Below are 20,894 nucleotides of genomic sequence, written 5' to 3' on the forward strand. Positions count from 1 at the left end.
TACAGATAGTGGTGTAGTTATTTCCATGTGTAAAGAGATAGCTGTGTAGATATTTCAATGTATATGCTGATAGTAGTGCAGATATTTCCATTTTCATGCAGATAACCGTGTAGATATTTCCATGTTCAAACAGATAGCGGTGTAGATATTTCCATGTTCATACAGATAGCGGTGTAGATATTTCCATGTTCATACAGAAAGCGGTGTAGATATTTCCATGTTTATACAGATAGCGGTGGAGATGTATGCATGTTTACACAGATAGCGGTGTGGATATTTCCATGTTCATCCAGAGGGCTGTGTAGATATATCCATGTTCATCCAGATGGCTGTGTAGATATATCCATGTTCATACAGATGGCAGTGAAGGTATTTCCATGTTCATACAGATAGCGGTGTAGATATTTCCATGTTCATACAGATAGCGGTGTAGATATTTCCATGTTTACACAGATAGCGGTGTAGATATTTCCATGTTTATACAGATATCGGTGTGAGATATCTCCATTTTAATACAGATGGCCGTGTAGATATGTATATGTTCATACAGATGTCGGCGCAGCTATTTCCATGGTCATACAGATGGCGGTGTAGATATTTCCGTGTTCATACAGATAGCATTATAGTTATTTCCATGTGTAAAGAGATAGCTGTGTAGATATTTCCATGTATATGCAGATAGCTGTGTAGATATTTCCATTTTCATGCAGATAGCGGTGTAGATATTTCCATGTTCAAACAGATAGCGGTGTAGATATTTCCAAGTTCATAGAGATAGCGGTTTAGATATTTCCAAGTTTATACAGATTGCGGTGAAGATGTATGCATATTTACACAGATAGCGGTGTAGTTATTTCCATGTTCATACAGAAAGCTGTGTAGATATTTCCATGTTCATCCAGATGGCTGTGTAGATATATCCATGTTGATAGAGATAGCTGTGTAGATATTTCCATGTTCATACAGGTAGTGGTGTAGATATTTCCATGTTCATACAGATAGCGGTGTAGATTTTTCCATGTTTATACAGATAGCGGTGAAGATGTATGCATGTTTACACAGATAGCGGTGTAGATATTTCCATGTTCATCCAGATGGCTGTGTAGATATATCCATGTTCATACAGATAGCGGTGTAGATATTCCCATGTTCATACAGATCGCGGTGTAGATATTTCCATGTTTATACAGGCAGCGGTGTAGATATTTCCACGTTTATACATATAGCGGTTTAGATATTTCCTTCTTAATACAGATGGCGGTGTAGATATTTATATGTTCATACAGATGGCGGTGTAGATATTTCCATGTTTATACAGACAGCGGTGTAGATATTTCCATGTTCATACAGATAGCGGTGCTGATATTTCCATGTTTATACAGGCAGCGGTGTAGATATTTCCATGTTTATACAGATAGAGGTTTAGATATTTCCTTCTTAATACAGATGGCGGTGTAGATATTTATATGTTCATACAGATGGCGGTGCAGATATTTCCTTGTTTCTACAGATGGCGGTGTAGATATTTCCAAGTTTATAGATATAGCGGTGTAGTTATTTCCATGTGTAAAGAGATAGCTGTGTAGGTATTTCCATGTATATGCAGATAGCTTTGTAGATATTTCCATTTTCATGCAGATAGCGGTGTAGATATTTCCATGTTCAAACAGATAGCGGTGTAGATATTTCCATGTTCATTTAGATAGCTTTGTAGATATTTCCATGTTCATACAGATAGCGGTGTAGATATTTCCATGTTCATACTGATAGCGGTGTAGATATTTCCATGTTCATACAGATAGCGGTGCTGATATTTCCGTGTTTATACAGGTAGCAGTGTAGATATTTCCATGTTTATACAGATAGCGGTGTAGATATTTCCATGTTTATACAGATAGCGGTGTAGATATTTCCATGTTTATTCAGATAGCGGTGTAGATATCTCCATCTTAATACAGATGGCGGGGTAGATATTTATATGTTCATACAGATGGCGGTGCAGATATTTCCATGTTCGTACAGATGGCGGTGTAGATATTTCCATGTTCATACAGATAGCGGTGTAGATATTTCCATTTGTAAAGAGATAGCTGTGTAGATATTTCCATGTATATGCAGATAGCAGTGTAGATATTTCCATTTTCATGCAGATAGCGGTGTAGATATTTCCATGTTCAAACATATAGCTGTTTAGATATTTCCATGTTCATACAGATAGCGGTGTAGATATTTCCATGTTCAAACTGATAGCGGTGTAGATATTTCCATGTTTATACAGATAGCGGTGAAGATCTATGCATGTTTACACAGATAGCGGAGTAGATATTTCCATGTTCATCCAGATGGCTGTGTAGATATTTCCATGTTCCTACAGATAGCGGTGTAGCTATTTCCATGTTCATACAGATAGCGGTGTAGATATTTCCATGTTTATACAGGCAGCGGTGTAGATATTTCAATGTTCATACAGATAGCAGTGTAGATATTTCAATGTTCATACCGATAGCGGTTTAGATATTTCCTTCTTAATACAGATGGCGGTGTAGATATTTATATGTTCATACAGATGGCGGTGCAGATATTTCCATGTTCCTACAGATGTTGCTGTAGATATTTCCATGTTTATAGAGATAGCGGAGTACTTATTTCCATGTGTTAAGAGATAGCTGTGTAGATATTTCCATGTGTATGCAGATAGCTGTGTAGATATTTCCATATTCATGCAGACAGCGGTGTAGATATTTCCGTGTTCAAACAGATAGCGGTGTAGATATTTCCATGTTCATTCAGATAGCTTTGTAGATATTTCCATGTTCATACAGATAGCGGTGTAGATATTTCCATGTTCATACAGATAGCGGTGCTGCTATTTCCATGTTTATGCAGGCAGCGGGGTAGATATTTCCATGTTTATACAGATAGCGGTGTTGATATTTCCATGTTTATACAGATAGCGGTGTAGATATTTCCATGTTTATACAGATAGCAGTGTAGATATCTCCATCTTAATACAGATGGCGGTGTATATATTTATATGTTCATACAGATGGCGGTGCACATATTTCCATGTTCATACAGATGGCGGTGTAGATATTTCCATGTTCATACAGATAGCGGTGTAGTTATTTCCATGTGTAAAGAGATAGCTGTGTAGATATTTCCATGTATATGCAGATAGCAGTGTAGATATTTCCATTTTCATGCAGATAGCGGTGTAGATATTTCCATGTTCAAACAGATAGCGGTGTAGATATTTCCATGTTCATACAGATAGCGGTGTAGATATTTCCATGTTCATACAGATAGCGGTGTAGATATTTCCATGTTTATACAGATAGGGGTGAAGATCTATGCATGTTTACACAGATAGCAGAGTAGATATTTCCATGTTCATCCAGATGGCTGTGTAGATATTTCCATGTTCATACAGATAGCGGTGTAGATATTTCCATGTTCATACAGATAGCGGTGTAGATATTTCCATGTTCATACAGATAGCGGTGTAGATATTTCCATGTTCATAAAGATAGCGGTGCTGATATTTCAATGTTTATACAGGCAGCGGTGTATATATTTCAATGTTCATACAGATAGCGGTGTAGATATTTCAATGTTCACACTGATAGCGGTTTAGATATTTCTTTCTTAATACATATGGCGGTGTAGATATTTCTATGTTCATACAGATGGCGGTGCAGATATTTCCATGTTCATACAGATGGCGGTGTAGATATTTCCATGTTTATAGAGATAGCGGACTTCTTATTTCCATGTGTTAAGAGATAGCTGTGTAGATATTTCCAAGTGTATGCAGATAGCTGTGTAGATATTTCCATTTTCATGCAGACAGCGGTGTAGATATTTCCATGTTCAAACAGATAGCGGTGTAGATATTTCCATGTTCATACAGATAGCGGTGTAGATATTTCCATGTTTATACAGATAGCAGTGTAGATATCTCCATCTTAATACAGATGGCGGTGTAGATATTTATATGTTCATACAGATGGCGGTGCACATATTTCCATGTTCATACAGATAGCGGTGTAGATATTTCCATGTTCATACAGATAGCGGTGTAGATATTTCCATGTTCATACAGATAGCGGTGCTGCTATTTCCATGTTTATGCAGGTAGCGGGGTAGATATTTCCATGTTTATATAGATAGCGGTGTAGATATTTCCATGTTTATACAGATAGCGGTGTAGATATTTCCATGTTTATACAGATAGCAGTGTAGATATCTCCATCTTAATACAGATGGCGGTGTAGATATTTATATGTTCATACAGATGGCGGTGCACATATTTCCATGTTCATACAGATGGCGGTGTAGATATTTCCATGTTCATACAGATAGCGGTGTAGTTATTTCCATGTGTAAAGAGATAGCTGTGTAGATATTTCCATGTATATGCAGATAGCAGTGTAGATATTTCCATTTTCATGCAGATAGCGGTGTAGATATTTCCATGTTCAAACAGATAGCGGTGTAGATATTTCCATGTTCATACAGATAGCGGTGTAGATATTTCCATGTTCATACAGATAGCGGTGTAGATATTTCCATGTTTAAACAGATAGGGGTGAAGATCTATGCATGTTTACACAGATAGCAGAGTAGATATTTCCATGTTCATACAGATAGCGGTGTAGTTATTTCCATGTGTAAAGAGATAGCTGTGTAGATATTTCCATGTATATGCAGATAGCAGTGTAGATATTTCCATTTTCATGCAGATAGCGGTGTAGATATTTCCATGTTCAAACAGATAGCGGTGTAGATATTTCCATGTTCATACAGATAGCGGTGCTGCTATTTCCATGTTTATGCAGGTAGCGGGGTAGATATTTCCATGTTTATATAGATAGCGGTGTAGATATTTCCATGTTTATACAGATAGCGGTGTAGATATTTCCATGTTTATACAGATAGCAGTGTAGATATCTCCATCTTAATACAGATGGCGGTGTAGATATTTATATGTTCATACAGATGGCGGTGCACATATTTCCATGTTCATACAGATGGCGGTGTAGATATTTCCATGTTCATACAGATAGCGGTGTAGATATTTCAATGTTTATACAGATAGGGGTGAAGATCTATGCATGTTTACACAGATAGCAGAGTAGATATTTCCATGTTCATCCAGATGGCTGTGTAGATATTTCCACGTTCATACAGATAGCGGTGTAGATATTTCCATGTTCATACAGATAGCGGTGTAGATATTTCCATGTTCATACAGATAGCGGTGTAGATATTTCCATGTTCATACAGATAGCGGTGTAGATATTTCCATGTTCATACAGATAGCGGTGTAGATATTCCCATGTTCATACAGATAGCGGTGCTGATATTTCAATGTTTATACAGGCAGTGGTGTATATATTTCAATGTTCATACAGATAGCGGTGTAGATATTTCAATGTTCACAGATAGCGGTTTAGATATTTCTTTCTTAATACATATGGTTGTGTAGACATTTATATGTTCATACAGATTGCGGTGCAGATATTTCCATGTTCATACAGATGGCGGTGCAGATATTTCCATGTTCATACAGATCGCGGTGTAGATATTTCCATGTTTATAGAGATAGCAGAATTCATATTTCCATGTGTTAAGAGATAGCTGTGTAGATATTTCCATGTGTATGCAGATAGCTGTGTAGATATTTCCATTTTCATGCAGAGAGCGGTGTAGATATTTCCATGTTCAAACAGATAGCGGTGTAGATAATTCCATGTTCATACAGATAGCGGTGTAGATATTTCCATGATCATACAGATAGCGGTGTAGATATTTCCATGTTCATACAGATAGCATTGTAGATAATTCCATGTTCATACAGATAGTGGTGCTGATATTTCCATGTTTATACAGGTAGTGGTGTAGATATTTCCATGTTTATACAGATAGGGGTGAAGATCTATGCATGTTTACACAGATAGCAGAGTAGATATTTCCATGTTCATCCAGATGGCTGTGTAGATATTTCCACGTTCATACAGATAGCGGTGTAGATATTTCCATGTTCATACAGATAGCGGTGTAGATATTTCCATGTTCATACAGAGAGCGGTGTAGATATTTCCATGTTCATACAGATAGCGGTGTAGATATTTCCATGTTCATACAGATAGCGGTGTAGATATTTCCATGTTCATACAGATAGCGGTGCTGATATTTCAATGTTTATACAGGCAGTGGTGTATATATTTCAATGTTCATACAGATAGCAGTGTAGATATTTCAATGTTCACACAGATAGCGGTTTAGATATTTCTTTCTTAATACATATGGTGGTGTAGATATTTATATGTTCATACAGATGGCAGTGCAGATATTTCCATGTTCATACGGATGGCGCTGTAGATATTTCCATGTTTATAGAGATAGCAGACTTCTTATTTCCAGGTGTTAAGAGATAGCTGTGTAGATATTTCCATGTGTATGCAGATAGCTGTGTAGATATTTCCATTTTCATGCAGACAGCGGTGTAGATATTTCCATGTTCAAACAGATAGCGGTGTAGATAATTCCATGTTCATACAGATAGCGGTGTAGATATTTCCATGATCATACAGATAGCGGTGTAGATATTTCCATGTTCATACAGATAGCAGTGTAGATAATTCCATGTTCATACAGATAGCGGTGCTGATATTTCCATGTTTATACAGGTAGTGGTGTAGATATTTCCATGTTTATACAGATAGCGGTGTAGATATTTCCATGTTTATACAGATAGCGGTGTAGATATTTCCATGTTTATTCAGATAGCGGTGTAGATATCTCCATCTTAATACAAATGGCGGTGTAGATATTTATATGTTCATTCAGATGGCGGTGCAGATATTTCCATGTTCATACAGATGGCGGTGTTGATATTTCCATGTTCATACAGATAGCGGTGTAGTTATTTCCATGTGTAAAGAGATAGCTGTGTAGATATTTCCATGTATATGCAGATAGCTGTGTAGATATTTCCATTTTCATGCAGATAGCGGTGTATATATTTCCATCTTCAAACAGATAGCGGTGTAGATATTTCCATGTTCATACAGATAGCGGTGTAGATATTTCCATGTTTATACAGATAGCGGTGAAGGTATATGCATGTTTATACAGATAGCGGTGTGGATATTTCCATGTTCATCCCGAGGGCTGTGTAGATATATCCATGTTCATACACATAGCGGTGTAGATATTTCCATGTTCATACTGATAGCGGTGTAGACATTTCCATGTTCATACAGATAGCGGTGTAGATATTTCCATGTTCATACAGATAGCGGTGCTGATATTTCCATGTTTATACAGGTAGCAGTTTAGATATTTCCATGTTTATACAGATAGCGGTGTAGATATTTCCATGTTTATACAGATAGCAGTGTAGATATCTCCATCTTAATACAGATGGCGGTGTAGATATTTATATGTTCATACAGATGGCGGTGCACATATTTCCATGTTCATACAGATGGCGGTGTAGATATTTCCACGTTCATACTGATAGCGGTGTAGATATTTCCATGTTCATACAGATAGCGGTGCTGCTATTTCCATGTTTATGCAGGTAGCGGGGTAGATATTTCCATGTTTATATAGATAGCGGTGTAGATATTTCCATGTTTATACAGATAGCGGTGTAGATATTTCCATGTTTATACTGATAGCAGTGTAGATATCTCCATCTTAATACAGATGGCGGTGTAGATATTTATATGTTCATACAGATGGCGGTGCACATATTTCCATGTTCATACAGATGGCGGTGTAGATATTTCCATGTTCATACAGATAGCGGTGTAGTTATTTCCATGTGTAAAGAGATAGCTGTGTAGATATTTCCATGTATATGCAGATAGCAGTGTAGATATTTCCATTTTCATGCAGATAGCGGTGTAGATATTTCCATGTTCAAACAGATAGCGGTGTAGATATTTCCATGTTCATACAGATAGCGGTGTAGATATTTCCATGTTCATAGAGATAGCGGTGTAGATATTTCCATTTTTATACAGATAGGGGTGAAGATCTATGCATGTTTACACAGATAGCAGAGTAGATATTTCCATGTTCATCCAGATGGCTGTGTAGATATTTCCATGTTCATACAGATAGCGGTGTAGATATTTCCATGTTCATACAGATAGCGGTGTAGATATTTCCATGTTCATACAGATAGCGGTGTAGATATTTCCATGTTCATACAGATAGCGGTGCTGATATTTCAATGTTTCTACAGGCAGTGGTGTATATATTTCAATGTTCATACAGATAGCGGTGTAGATATTTCAATGTTCACACAGATAGCGGTTTAGATATTTCTTTCTTAATACATATGGTGGTGTAGATATTTATATGTTCATACAGATGGCGGTGCAGATATTTCCATGTTCATACAGATGGCGGTGTAGATATTTCCATGTTTATAGAGATAGCAGACTTCTTATTTCCATGTGTTAAGAGATAGCTGTGTAGATATTTCCATGTGTATGCAGATAGCTGTGTAGATATTTCCATTTTCATGCAGACAGCGGTGTAGATATTTCCATGTTCAAACAGATAGCGGTGTAGATAATTCCATGTTCATACAGATAGCGGTGTAAATATTTCCATGATCATACAGATAGCGGTGTAGATATTTCCATGTTCATACAGATAGCAGTGTAGATAATTCCATGTTCATACAGATAGCGGTGCTGATATTTCCATGTTTATACAGGTAGTGGTGTAGATATTTCCATGTTTATACAGATAGCGGTGTAGATATTTCCATGTTTATACAGATAGCGGTGTAGATATTTCTATCTTTATAGATATAGCGGTGTAGTTATTTCCGTGTGTAAAGAGATAGCAGTGTAGATATTTCCATGTATATGCAGATAGCTTTGTAGATATTTCCATTTTCATGCAGATAGCGGTGTAGATATTTACATGTTCAAACAGATAGCGGTGCTGATATTTCCATGTTTATACAGGTAGCAGTGTAGATATTTCCATGTTTATGCAGATAGCGGTGTAGATATTTCCATGTTTATACAGATAGCGGTGTAGATATTTCCATGTTTATTCAGATAGCGGTGTAGATATCTCCATCTTAATACAAATGGCGGTGTAGATATTTATATGTTCATTCAGATGGCGGTGCAGATATTTCCATGTTCATACAGATGGCGGTGTTGATATTTCCATGTTCATACAGATAGCGGTGTAGTTATTTCCATGTGTAAAGAGATAGCTGTGTAGATATTTCCATGTATATGCAGATAGCTGTGTAGATATTTCCATTTTCATGCAGATAGCGGTGTATATATTTCCATCTTCAAACAGATAGCGGTGTAGATATTTCCATGTTCATACAGATAGCGGTGTAGATATTTCCATGTTCATACAGATAGCGGTGTAGATATTTCCATGTTCATACAGATAGCGGTGCTGCTATTTCCATGTTTATGCAGGTAGCGGGGTAGATATTTCCATGTTTATACAGATAGCGGTGTAGATATTTCCATGTTTATACAGATAGCAGTGTAGATATCTCCATCTTAATACAGATGGCGGTGTAGATATTTATATGTTCATACAGATGGCGGTGCACATATTTCCATGTTCATACAGATGGCGGTGTAGATATTTCCATGTTCATACTGATAGCGGTGTAGATATTTCCATGTTCATACAGATAGCGGTGCTGCTATTTCCATGTTTATGCAGGTAGCGGGGTAGATATTTCCATGTTTATATAGATAGCGGTGTAGATATTTCCATGTTTATACAGATAGCGGTGTAGATATTTCCATGTTTATACTGATAGCAGTGTAGATATCTCCATCTTAATACAGATGGCGGTGTAGATATTTATATGTTCATACAGATGGCGGTGCACATATTTCCATGTTCATACAGATGGCGGTGTAGATATTTCCATGTTCATACAGATAGCGGTGTAGTTATTTCCATGTGTAAAGAGATAGCTGTGTAGATATTTCCATGTATATGCAGATAGCAGTGTAGATATTTCCATTTTCATGCAGATAGCGGTGTAGATATTTCCATGTTCAAACAGATAGCGGTGTAGATATTTCCATGTTCATACAGATAGCGGTGTAGATATTTCCATGTTCATACAGATAGCGGTGTAGATATTTCCATGTTTATACAGATAGGGGTGAAGATCTATGCATGTTTACACAGATAGCAGAGTAGATATTTCCATGTTCATCCAGATGGCTGTGTAGATATTTCCATGTTCATACAGATAGCGGTGTAGATATTTCCATGTTCATACAGATAGCGGTGTAGATATTTCCATGTTCATACAGATAGCGGTGTAGATATTTCCATGTTCATACAGATAGCGGTGTAGATATTTCCATGTTCATACAGATAGCGGTGCTGATATTTCAATGTTTCTACAGGCAGTGGTGTATATATTTCAATGTTCATACAGATAGCGGTGTAGATATTTCAATGTTCACACAGATAGCGGTTTAGATATTTCTTTCTTAATACATATGGTGGTGTAGATATTTATATGTTCATACAGATGGCGGTGCAGATATTTCCATGTTCATACAGATGGCGGTGTAGATATTTCCATGTTTATAGAGATAGCAGACTTCTTATTTCCATGTGTTAAGAGATAGCTGTGTAGATATTTCCATGTGTATGCAGATAGCTGTGTAGATATTTCCATTTTCATGCAGACAGCGGTGTAGATATTTCCATGTTCAAACAGATAGCGGTGTAGATAATTCCATGTTCATACAGATAGCGGTGTAAATATTTCCATGATCATACAGATAGCGGTGTAGATATTTCCATGTTCATACAGATAGCAGTGTAGATAATTCCATGTTCATACAGATAGCGGTGCTGATATTTCCATGTTTATACAGGTAGTGGTGTAGATATTTCCATGTTTATACAGATAGCGGTGTAGATATTTCCATGTTTATACAGATAGCGGTGTAGATATTTCTATCTTTATAGATATAGCGGTGTAGTTATTTCCGTGTGTAAAGAGATAGCAGTGTAGATATTTCCATGTATATGCAGATAGCTTTGTAGATATTTCCATTTTCATGCAGATAGCGGTGTAGATATTTACATGTTCAAACAGATAGCGGTGTAGATATTTCCATGTTCATTCAGATAGCTTTGTAGATATTTCCATGTTCATGCAGATAGCGGTGTAGATATTTCCATGTTCATACAGATACCGATGTAGATATTTCCATGTTCATACAGATAGCGGTGCTGATATTTCCATGTTTATACAGGTAGCAGTGTAGATATTTCCATGTTTATGCAGATAGCGCTGTAGATATTTCCATGTTTATACAGATAGCGGTGTAGATATTTCCATGTTTATTCAGATAGCGGTGTAGATATCTCCATCTTAATACAAATGGCGGTGTAGATATTTATATGTTCATTCAGATGGCGGTGCAGATATTTCCATGTTCACACAGATGGCGGTGTTGATATTTCCATGTTCATACAGATAGCGGTGTAGTTATTTCCATGTGTAAAGAGATAGCTGTGTAGATATTTCCATGTATATGCAGATAGCTGTGTAGATATTTCCATTTTCATGCAGATAGCGGTGTATATATTTCCATCTTCAAACAGATAGCGGTGTAGATATTTCCATGTTCATACAGATAGCGGTGTAGATATTTCCATGTTCATACAGATAGCGGTGTAGATATTTCCATGTTCATACAGATAGCGGTGCTGCTATTTCCATGTTTATGCAGGTAGCGGGGTAGATATTTCCATGTTTATATAGATAGCGGTGTAGATATTTCCATGTTTATACAGATAGCGGTGTAGATATTTCCATGTTTATACAGATAGCAGTGTAGATATCTCCATCTTAATACAGATGGCGGTGTAGATATTTATATGTTCATACAGATGGCGGTGCACATATTTCCATGTTCATACAGATGGCGGTGTAGATATTTCCATGTTCATACAGATAGCGGTGTAGTTATTTCCATGTGTAAAGAGATAGCTGTGTAGATATTTCCATGTATATGCAGATAGCAGTGTAGATATTTCCATTTTCATGCAGATAGCGGTGTAGATATTTCCATGTTCAAACAGATAGCGGTGTAGATATTTCCATGTTCATACAGATAGCGGTGTAGATATTTCCATGTTCATACAGATAGCGGTGTAGATATTTCCATGTTCATACATATAGCGGTGCTGATATTTCAATGTTTATACAGGCAGTGGTGTATATATTTCAATGTTCATACAGATAGCGGTGTAGATATTTCAATGTTCACACAGATAGCGGTTTAGATATTTCTTTCTTAATACATATGGTGGAGTAGATATTTATATGTTCATACAGATGGCGGTGCAGATATTTCCATGTTCATACAGATGGCGGTGTAGATATTTCCATGTTTATAGAGATAGCAGACTTCTTATTTCCATGTGTTAAGAGATAGCTGTGTAGATATTTCCATGTGTATGCAGATAGCTGTGTAGATATTTCCATTTTCATGCAGACAGCGGTGTAGATATTTCCATGTTCAAACAGATAGCGGTGTAGATAATTCCATGTTCATACAGATAGCGGTGTAGATATTTCCATGATCATACAGATAGCGGTGTAGATATTTCCATGTTCATACAGATAGTAGTGTAGATAATTCCATGTTCATACAGATAGCGGTGCTGATATTTCCATGTTTATACAGGTACTGGTGTAGATATTTCCATGTTTATACAGATAGCGGTGTAGATATTTCCATGTTTATACAGATAGCGGTGTAGATATTTCTATCTTTATAGATATAGCGGTGTAGATATTTCCATGTGTAAAGAGATAGCAGTGTAGATATTTCCATGTATATGCAGATAGCTTTGTAGATATTTCCATTTTCATGCAGATAGTGGTGTAGATATTTACATGTTCAAACAGATAGCGGTGTAGATATTTCCATGTTCATTCAGATAGCTTTGTTGATATTTCCATGTTCATGCAGATAGCGGTGTAGATATTTCCATGTTCATACAGATAGCGATGTAGATATTTCCATGTTCATACAGATAGTGGTGCTGATATTTCCATGTTTATACAGGTAGCAGTGTAGATATTTCCATGTTTATGCAGATAGCGGTGTAGATATTTCCATGTTTATACAGATAGCGGTGTAGATATTTCCATGTTTATTCAGATAGCGGTGTAGATATCTCCATCTTAATACAAATGGCGGTGTAGATATTTATATGTTCATTCAGATGGCGGTGCAGATATTTCCATGTTCATACAGATGGCGGTGTTGATATTTCCATGTTCATACAGATAGCGGTGTAGTTATTTCCATGTGTAAAGAGATAGCTGTGTAGATATTTCCATGTATATGCAGATAGCTGTGTAGATATTTCCATTTTCATGCAGATAGCGGTGTATATATTTCCATCTTCAAACAGATAGCGGTGTAGATATTTCCATGTTCATACAGATAGCGGTGTAGATATTTCCATGTTCATACAGATAGCGGTGTAGATATTTCCATGTTCATACAGATAGCGGTGCTGCTATTTCCATGTTTATGCAGGTAGCGGGGTAGATATTTCCATGTTTATATAGATAGCGGTGTAGATATTTCCATGTTTATACAGATAGCGGTGTAGATATTTCCATGTTTATACAGATAGCAGTGTAGATATCTCCATCTTAATACAGATGGCGGTGTAGATATTTATATGTTCATACAGATGGCGGTGCACATATTTCCATGTTCATACAGATGGCGGTGTAGATATTTCCATGTTCATACAGATAGCGGTGTAGTTATTTCCATGTGTAAAGAGATAGCTGTGTAGATATTTCCATGTATATGCAGATAGCAGTGTAGATATTTCCATTTTCATGCAGATAGCGGTGTAGATAATTCCATGTTCAAACAGATAGCGGTGTAGATATTTCCATGTTCATACAGATAGCGGTGTAGATATTTCCATGTTCATACAGATAGCGGTGTAGATATTTCCATGTTTATACAGATAGGGGTGAAGATCTATGCATGTTTACACAGATAGCAGAGTAGATATTTCCATGTTCATCCAGATGGCTGTGTAGATATTTCCATGTTCATACAGATAGCGGTGTAGATATTTCCATGTTCATACAGATAGCGGTGTAGATATTTCCATGTTCATACAGATAGCGGTGTAGATATTTCCATGTTCATACAGATAGCGGTGTAGATATTTCCATGTTCATACAGATAGCGGTGTAGATATTTCCATGTTCATACAGATAGCGGTGCTGATATTTCAATGTTTATACAGGCAGTGGTGTATATATTTCAATGTTCATACAGATAGCGGTGTAGATATTTCAATGTTCACACAGATAGCGGTTTAGATATTTCTTTCTTAATACATATGGTGGTGTAGATATTTATATGTTCATACAGATGGCGGTGCAGATATTTCCATGTTCATACAGATGGCGGTGTAGATATTTCCATGTTTATAGAGATAGCAGACTTCTTATTTCCATGTGTTAAGAGATAGCTGTGTAGATATTTCCATGTGTATGCAGATAGCTGTGTAGATATTTCCATTTTCATGCAGACAGCGGTGTAGATATTTCCATGTTCAAACAGATAGCGGTGTAGATAATTCCATGTTCATACAGATAGCGGTGTAGATATTTCCATGATCATACAGATAGCGGTGTAGATATTTCCATGTTCATACAGATAGCAGTGTAGATAATTCCATGTTCATACAGATAGCGGTGCTGATATTTCCATGTTTATACAGGTAGTGGTGTAGATATTTCCATGTTTATACAGATAGCGGTGTAGATATTTCCATGTTTATACAGATAGCGGTGTAGATATTTCTATCTTTATAGATATAGCGGTGTAGTTATTTCCATGTGTAAAGAGATAGCAGTGTAGATATTTCCATGTATATGCAGATAGCTTTGTAGATATTTCCATTTTCATGCAGATAGCGGTGTAGATATTTACATGTTCAAACAGATAGCGGTGTAGATATTTCCATGTTCATTCAGATAGCTTTGTAGATATTTCCATGTTCATGCAGATAGCGGTGTAGATATTTCCATGTTCATACAGATAGCGATGTAGATATTTCCATGTTCATACAGATAGCGGTGCTGATATTTCCATGTTTATACAGGTAGCAGTGTAGATATTTCCATGTTTATGCAGATAGCGGTGTAGATATTTCCATGTTTATACAGATAGCGGTGTAGATATTTCCATGTTTATTCAGATAGCGGTGTAGATATCTCCATCTTAATACAAATGGCGGTGTAGATATTTATATGTTCATTCAGATGGCGGTGCAGATATTTCCATGTTCATACAGATGGCGGTGTTGATATTTCCATGTTCATACAGATAGCGGTGTAGTTATTTCCATGTGTAAAGAGATAGCTGTGTAGATATTTCCATGTATATGCAGATAGCTGTGTAGATATTTCCATTTTCATGCAGATAGCGGTGTATATATTTCCATCTTCAAACAGATAGCGGTGTAGATATTTCCATGTTCATACAGATAGCGGTGTAGATATTTCCATGTTCATACAGATAGCGGTGTAGATATTTCCATGTTCATACAGATAGCGGTGCTGCTATTTCCATGTTTATGCAGGTAGCGGGGTAGATATTTCCATGTTTATATAGATAGCGGTGTAGATATTTCCATGTTTATACAGATAGCGGTGTAGATATTTCCATGTTTATACAGATAGCAGTGTAGATATCTCCATCTTAATACAGATGGCGGTGTAGATATTTATATGTTCATACAGATGGCGGTGCACATATTTCCATGTTCATACAGATGGCGGTGTAGATATTTCCATGTTCATACAGATAGCGGTGTAGTTATTTCCATGTGTAAAGAGATAGCTGTGTAGATATTTCCATGTATATGCAGATAGCAGTGTAGATATTTCCATTTTCATGCAGATAGCGGTGTAGATATTTCCATGTTCAAACAGATAGCGGTGTAGATATTTCCATGTTCATACAGATAGCGGTGTAGATATTTCCATGTTCATACAGATAGCGGTGTAGATATTTCCATGTTCATACAGATAGCGGTGCTGATATTTCAATGTTTATACAGGCAGTGGTGTATATATTTCAATGTTCATACAGATAGCGGTGTAGATATTTCAATGTTCACACAGATAGCGGTTTAGATATTTCTTTCTTAATACATATGGTGGTGTAGATATTTATATGTTCATACAGATGGCGGTGCAGATATTTCCATGTTCATACAGATGGCGGTGTAGATATTTCCATGTTTATAGAGATAGCAGACTTCTTATTTCCATGTGTTAAGAGATAGCTGTGTAGATATTTCCATGTGTATGCAGATAGCTGTGTAGATATTTCCATTTTCATGCAGACAGCGGTGTAGATATTTCCATGTTCAAACAGATAGCGGTGTAGATAATTCCATGTTCATACAGATAGCGGTGTAGATATTTCCATGATCATACAGATAGCGGTGTAGATATTTCCATGTTCATACAGATAGCAGTGTAGATAATTCCATGTTCATACAGATAGCGGTGCTGATATTTCCATGTTTATGCAGGTAGTGGTGTAGATATTTCCATGTTTATACAGATAGCGGTGTAGATATTTCCATGTTTATACAGATAGCGGTGTAGATATTTCTATCTTTATAGATATAGCGGTGTAGTTATTTCCATGTGTAAAGAGATAGCAGTGTAGATATTTCCATGTATATGCAGATAGCTTTGTAGATATTTCCATTTTCATGCAGATAGCGGTGTAGATATTTACATGTTCAAACAGATAGCGGTGTAGATATTTCCATGTTCATTCAGATAGCTTTGTAGATATTTCCATGTTCATGCAGATAGCGGTGTAGATATTTCCATGTTCATACAGATAGCGATGTAGATATTTCCATGTTCATACAGATAGCGGTGCTGATATTTCCATGTTTATACAGGTAGCAGTGTAGATATTTCCATGTTTATGCAGATAGCGGTGTAGATATTTCCATGTTTATACAGATAGCGGTGTAGATATTTCCATGTTTATTCAGATAGCGGTGTAGATATCTCCATCTTAATACAAATGGCGGTGTAGTTATTTATATGTTCATTCAGATGGCGGTGCAGATATTTCCATGTTCATACAGATGGCGGTGTTGATATTTCCATGTTCATACAGATAGCGGTGTAGTTATTTCCATGTGTAAAGAGATAGCTGTGTAGATATTTCCATGTATATGCAGATAGCTGTGTAGATATTTCCATTTTCATGCAGATAGCGGTGTATATATTTCCATCTTCAAACAGATAGCGGTGTAGATATTTCCATGTTCATACAGATAGCGGTGTAGATATTTCCATGTTCATCCAGATAGCGGTGTAGATATTTCCATGTTCATACAGATAGCGGTGCTGCTATTTCCATGTTTATGCAGGTAGCGGGGTAGATATTTCCATGTTTATATAGATAGCGGTGTAGATATTTCCATGTTTATACAGATAGCGGTGTAGATATTTCCATGTTTATACAGATAGCAGTGTAGATATCTCCATCTTAATACAGATGGCGGTGTAGATATTTATATGTTCATACAGATGGCGGTGCACATATTTCCATGTTCATACAGATGGCGGTGTAGATATTTCCATGTTCATACAGATAGCGGTGTAGTTATTTCCATGTGTAAAGAGATAGCTGTGTAGATATTTCCATGTATATGCAGATAGCAGTGTAGATATTTCCATTTTCATGCAGATAGCGGTGTAGATATTTCCATGTTCAAACAGATAGCGGTGTAGATATTTCCATGTTCATACAGATAGCGGTGTAGATATTTCCATGTTCATACAGATAGCGGTGTAGATATTTCCATGTTTATACAGATAGGGGTGAAGATCTATGCATGTTTACACAGATAGCAGAGTAGATATTTCCATGTTCATCCAGATGGCTGTGTAGATATTTCCATGTTCATACAGATAGCGGTGTAGATATTTCCATGTTCATACAGATAGCGGTGTAGATATTTCCATGTTCATACAGATAGCGGTGTAGATATTTCCATGTTCATACAGATAGCGGTGTAGATATTTCCATGTTCATACAGATAGCGGTGTAGATATTTCCATGTTCATACAGATAGCGGTGCTGATATTTCAATGTTTATACAGGCAGTGGTGTATATATTTCAATGTTCATACAGATAGCGGTGTTGATATTTCAATGTTCACACAGATAGCGGTTTAGATATTTCTTTCTTAATACATATGGTGGTGTAGATATTTATATGTTCATACAGATGGCGGTGCAGATATTTCCATGTTCATACAGATGGCGGTGTAGATATTTCCATGTTTATAGAGATAGCAGACTTCTTATTTCCATGTGTTAAGAGATAGCTGTGTAGATATTTCCATGTGTATGCAGATAGCTGTGTAGATATTTCCATTTTCATGCAGACAGCGGTGTAGATATTTCCATGTTCAAACAGATAGCGGTGTAGATAATTCCATGTTCATACAGATAGCGGTGTAGATATTTCCATGATCATACAGATAGCGGTGTAGATATTTCCATGTTCATACAGATAGCAGTGTAGATAATTCCATGTTCATACAGATAGCGGTGCTGATATTTCCATGTTTATACAGGTAGTGGTATAGATATTTCCATGTTTATACAGATAGCGGTGTAGATATTTCCATGTTTATACAGATAGCGGTGTAGATATTTCTATCTTTATAGATATAGCGGTGTAGTTATTTCCATGTGTAAAGAGATAGCAGTGTAGATATTTCCATGTATATGCAGATAGCTTTGTAGATATTTCCATTTTCATGCAGATAGCGGTGTAGATATTTACATGTTCAAACAGATAGCGGTGTAGATATTTCCATGTTCATTCAGATAGCTTTGTAGATATTTCCATGTTCATGCAGATAGCGGTGTAGATATTTCCATGTTCATACAGATAGCGATGTAGATATTTCCATGTTCATACAGATAGCGGTGTAGATATTTCCATGTTCAAACAGATAGCGGTGTAGATATTTCCATGTTTATGCAGATAGCAGTGTAGATATTTCCATGTTTATACAGATAGCGGTGTAGATATTTCCATGTTTATTCAGATAGCGGTGTAGATATCTCCATCTTAATACACATGGCGGTGTAGATATTTATATGTTCATTCAGATGGCGGTGCAGATATTTCCATGTTCATACAGATGGCGGTGTTGATATTTCCATGTTCATCCAGATAGCGTTGTAGTTATTTCCATGTGTAAAGAGATAGCTGTGTAGATATTTCCATGTATATGCAGATAGCAGTGTAGATATTTCCATTTTCATGCAGATAGCGGTGTAGATATTTCCATGTTCAAACAGATAGCGGTGTAGATATTTCCATGTTCATACAGATAGCGGTGTAGATATTTCCATGTTCATACAGATAGTGGTGCTGATATTTCAATGTTTATACAGGCAGTGGTGTATATATTTCAATGTTCATACAGATAGCGGTGTAGATATTTCAATGTTCACACAGATAGCGGTTTAGATATTTCTTTCTTAATACATATGGTGGTGTAGATATTTATATGTTCATACAGATGGCGGTGCAGATATTTCCATGTTCATACAGATGGCGGTGTAGATATTTCCATGTTTATAGAGATAGCAGACTTCTTATTTCCATGTGTTAAGAGATAGCTGTGTAGATATTTCCATGTGTATGCAGATAGCTGTGTAGATATTTCCATTTTCATGCAGACAGCGGTGTAGATATTTCCATGTTCAAACAGATAGCAGTGTAGATAATTCCATGTTCATACAGATAGCGGTGTAGATATTTCCATGATCATACAGATAGCGGTGTAGATATTTCCATGTTCATACAGATAGCAGTGTAGATAATTCCATGTTCATACAGATAGCGGTGCTGATATTTCCATGTTTATACAGGTAGTGGTATAGATATTTCCATGTTTATACAGATAGCGGTGTAGATATTTCCATGTTTATACAGATAGCGGTGTAGATATTTCTATCTTTGTAGATATAGCGGTGTAGTTATTTCCATGTGTAAAGAGATAGCAGTGTAGATATTTCCATGTATATGCAGATAGCTTTGTAGATATTTCCATTTTCATGCAGATAGCGGTGTAGATATTTACATGTTCAAACAGATAGCGGTGTAGATATTTCCATGTTCATTCCGATAGCTTTGAAGATATTTCCATGTTCATACAGATAGCGGTGTAGATATTTCCATGTTCATACAGATAGCGATGTAGATATTTCCATGTTCATACAGATAGTGGTGCTGATATTTCCATGTTTATACAGGTAGCAGTGTAGATATTTCCATGTTTATGCAGATAGCAGTGTAGATATTTCCATGTTTATACAGATAGCGGTGTAGATATTTCCATGTTTATTCAGATAGCGGTGTAGATATCTCCATCTTAATACACATGGCGGTGTAGATATTTATATGTTCATTCAGATGGCGGTGCAGATATTTCCATGTTCATACAGATGACGGTGTTGATATTTCCATGTTCATCCAGATAGCGTTGTAGTTATTTCCATGTGTAAAGAGATAGCTGTGTAGATATTTCCATGTATATGCAGATAGCAGTGTAGATATTTCCATTTTCATGCAGATAGCGGTGTAGATATTTCCATGTTCAAACAGATAGCGGTGTAGATATTTCCATGTTCATACAGATAGCGGTGTAGATATTTCCATGTTCATACAGATAGCGGTGTAGATATTTCCATGTTTATACAGATAGGGGTGAAGATCTATGCATGTTT

The sequence above is a fragment of the Gorilla gorilla genome, chromosome 4 (genome assembly GCF_029281585.2).
Source record: "Gorilla gorilla gorilla isolate KB3781 chromosome 4, NHGRI_mGorGor1-v2.1_pri, whole genome shotgun sequence".
Classification (NCBI taxonomy): Eukaryota; Metazoa; Chordata; class Mammalia; order Primates; family Hominidae; genus Gorilla; species Gorilla gorilla.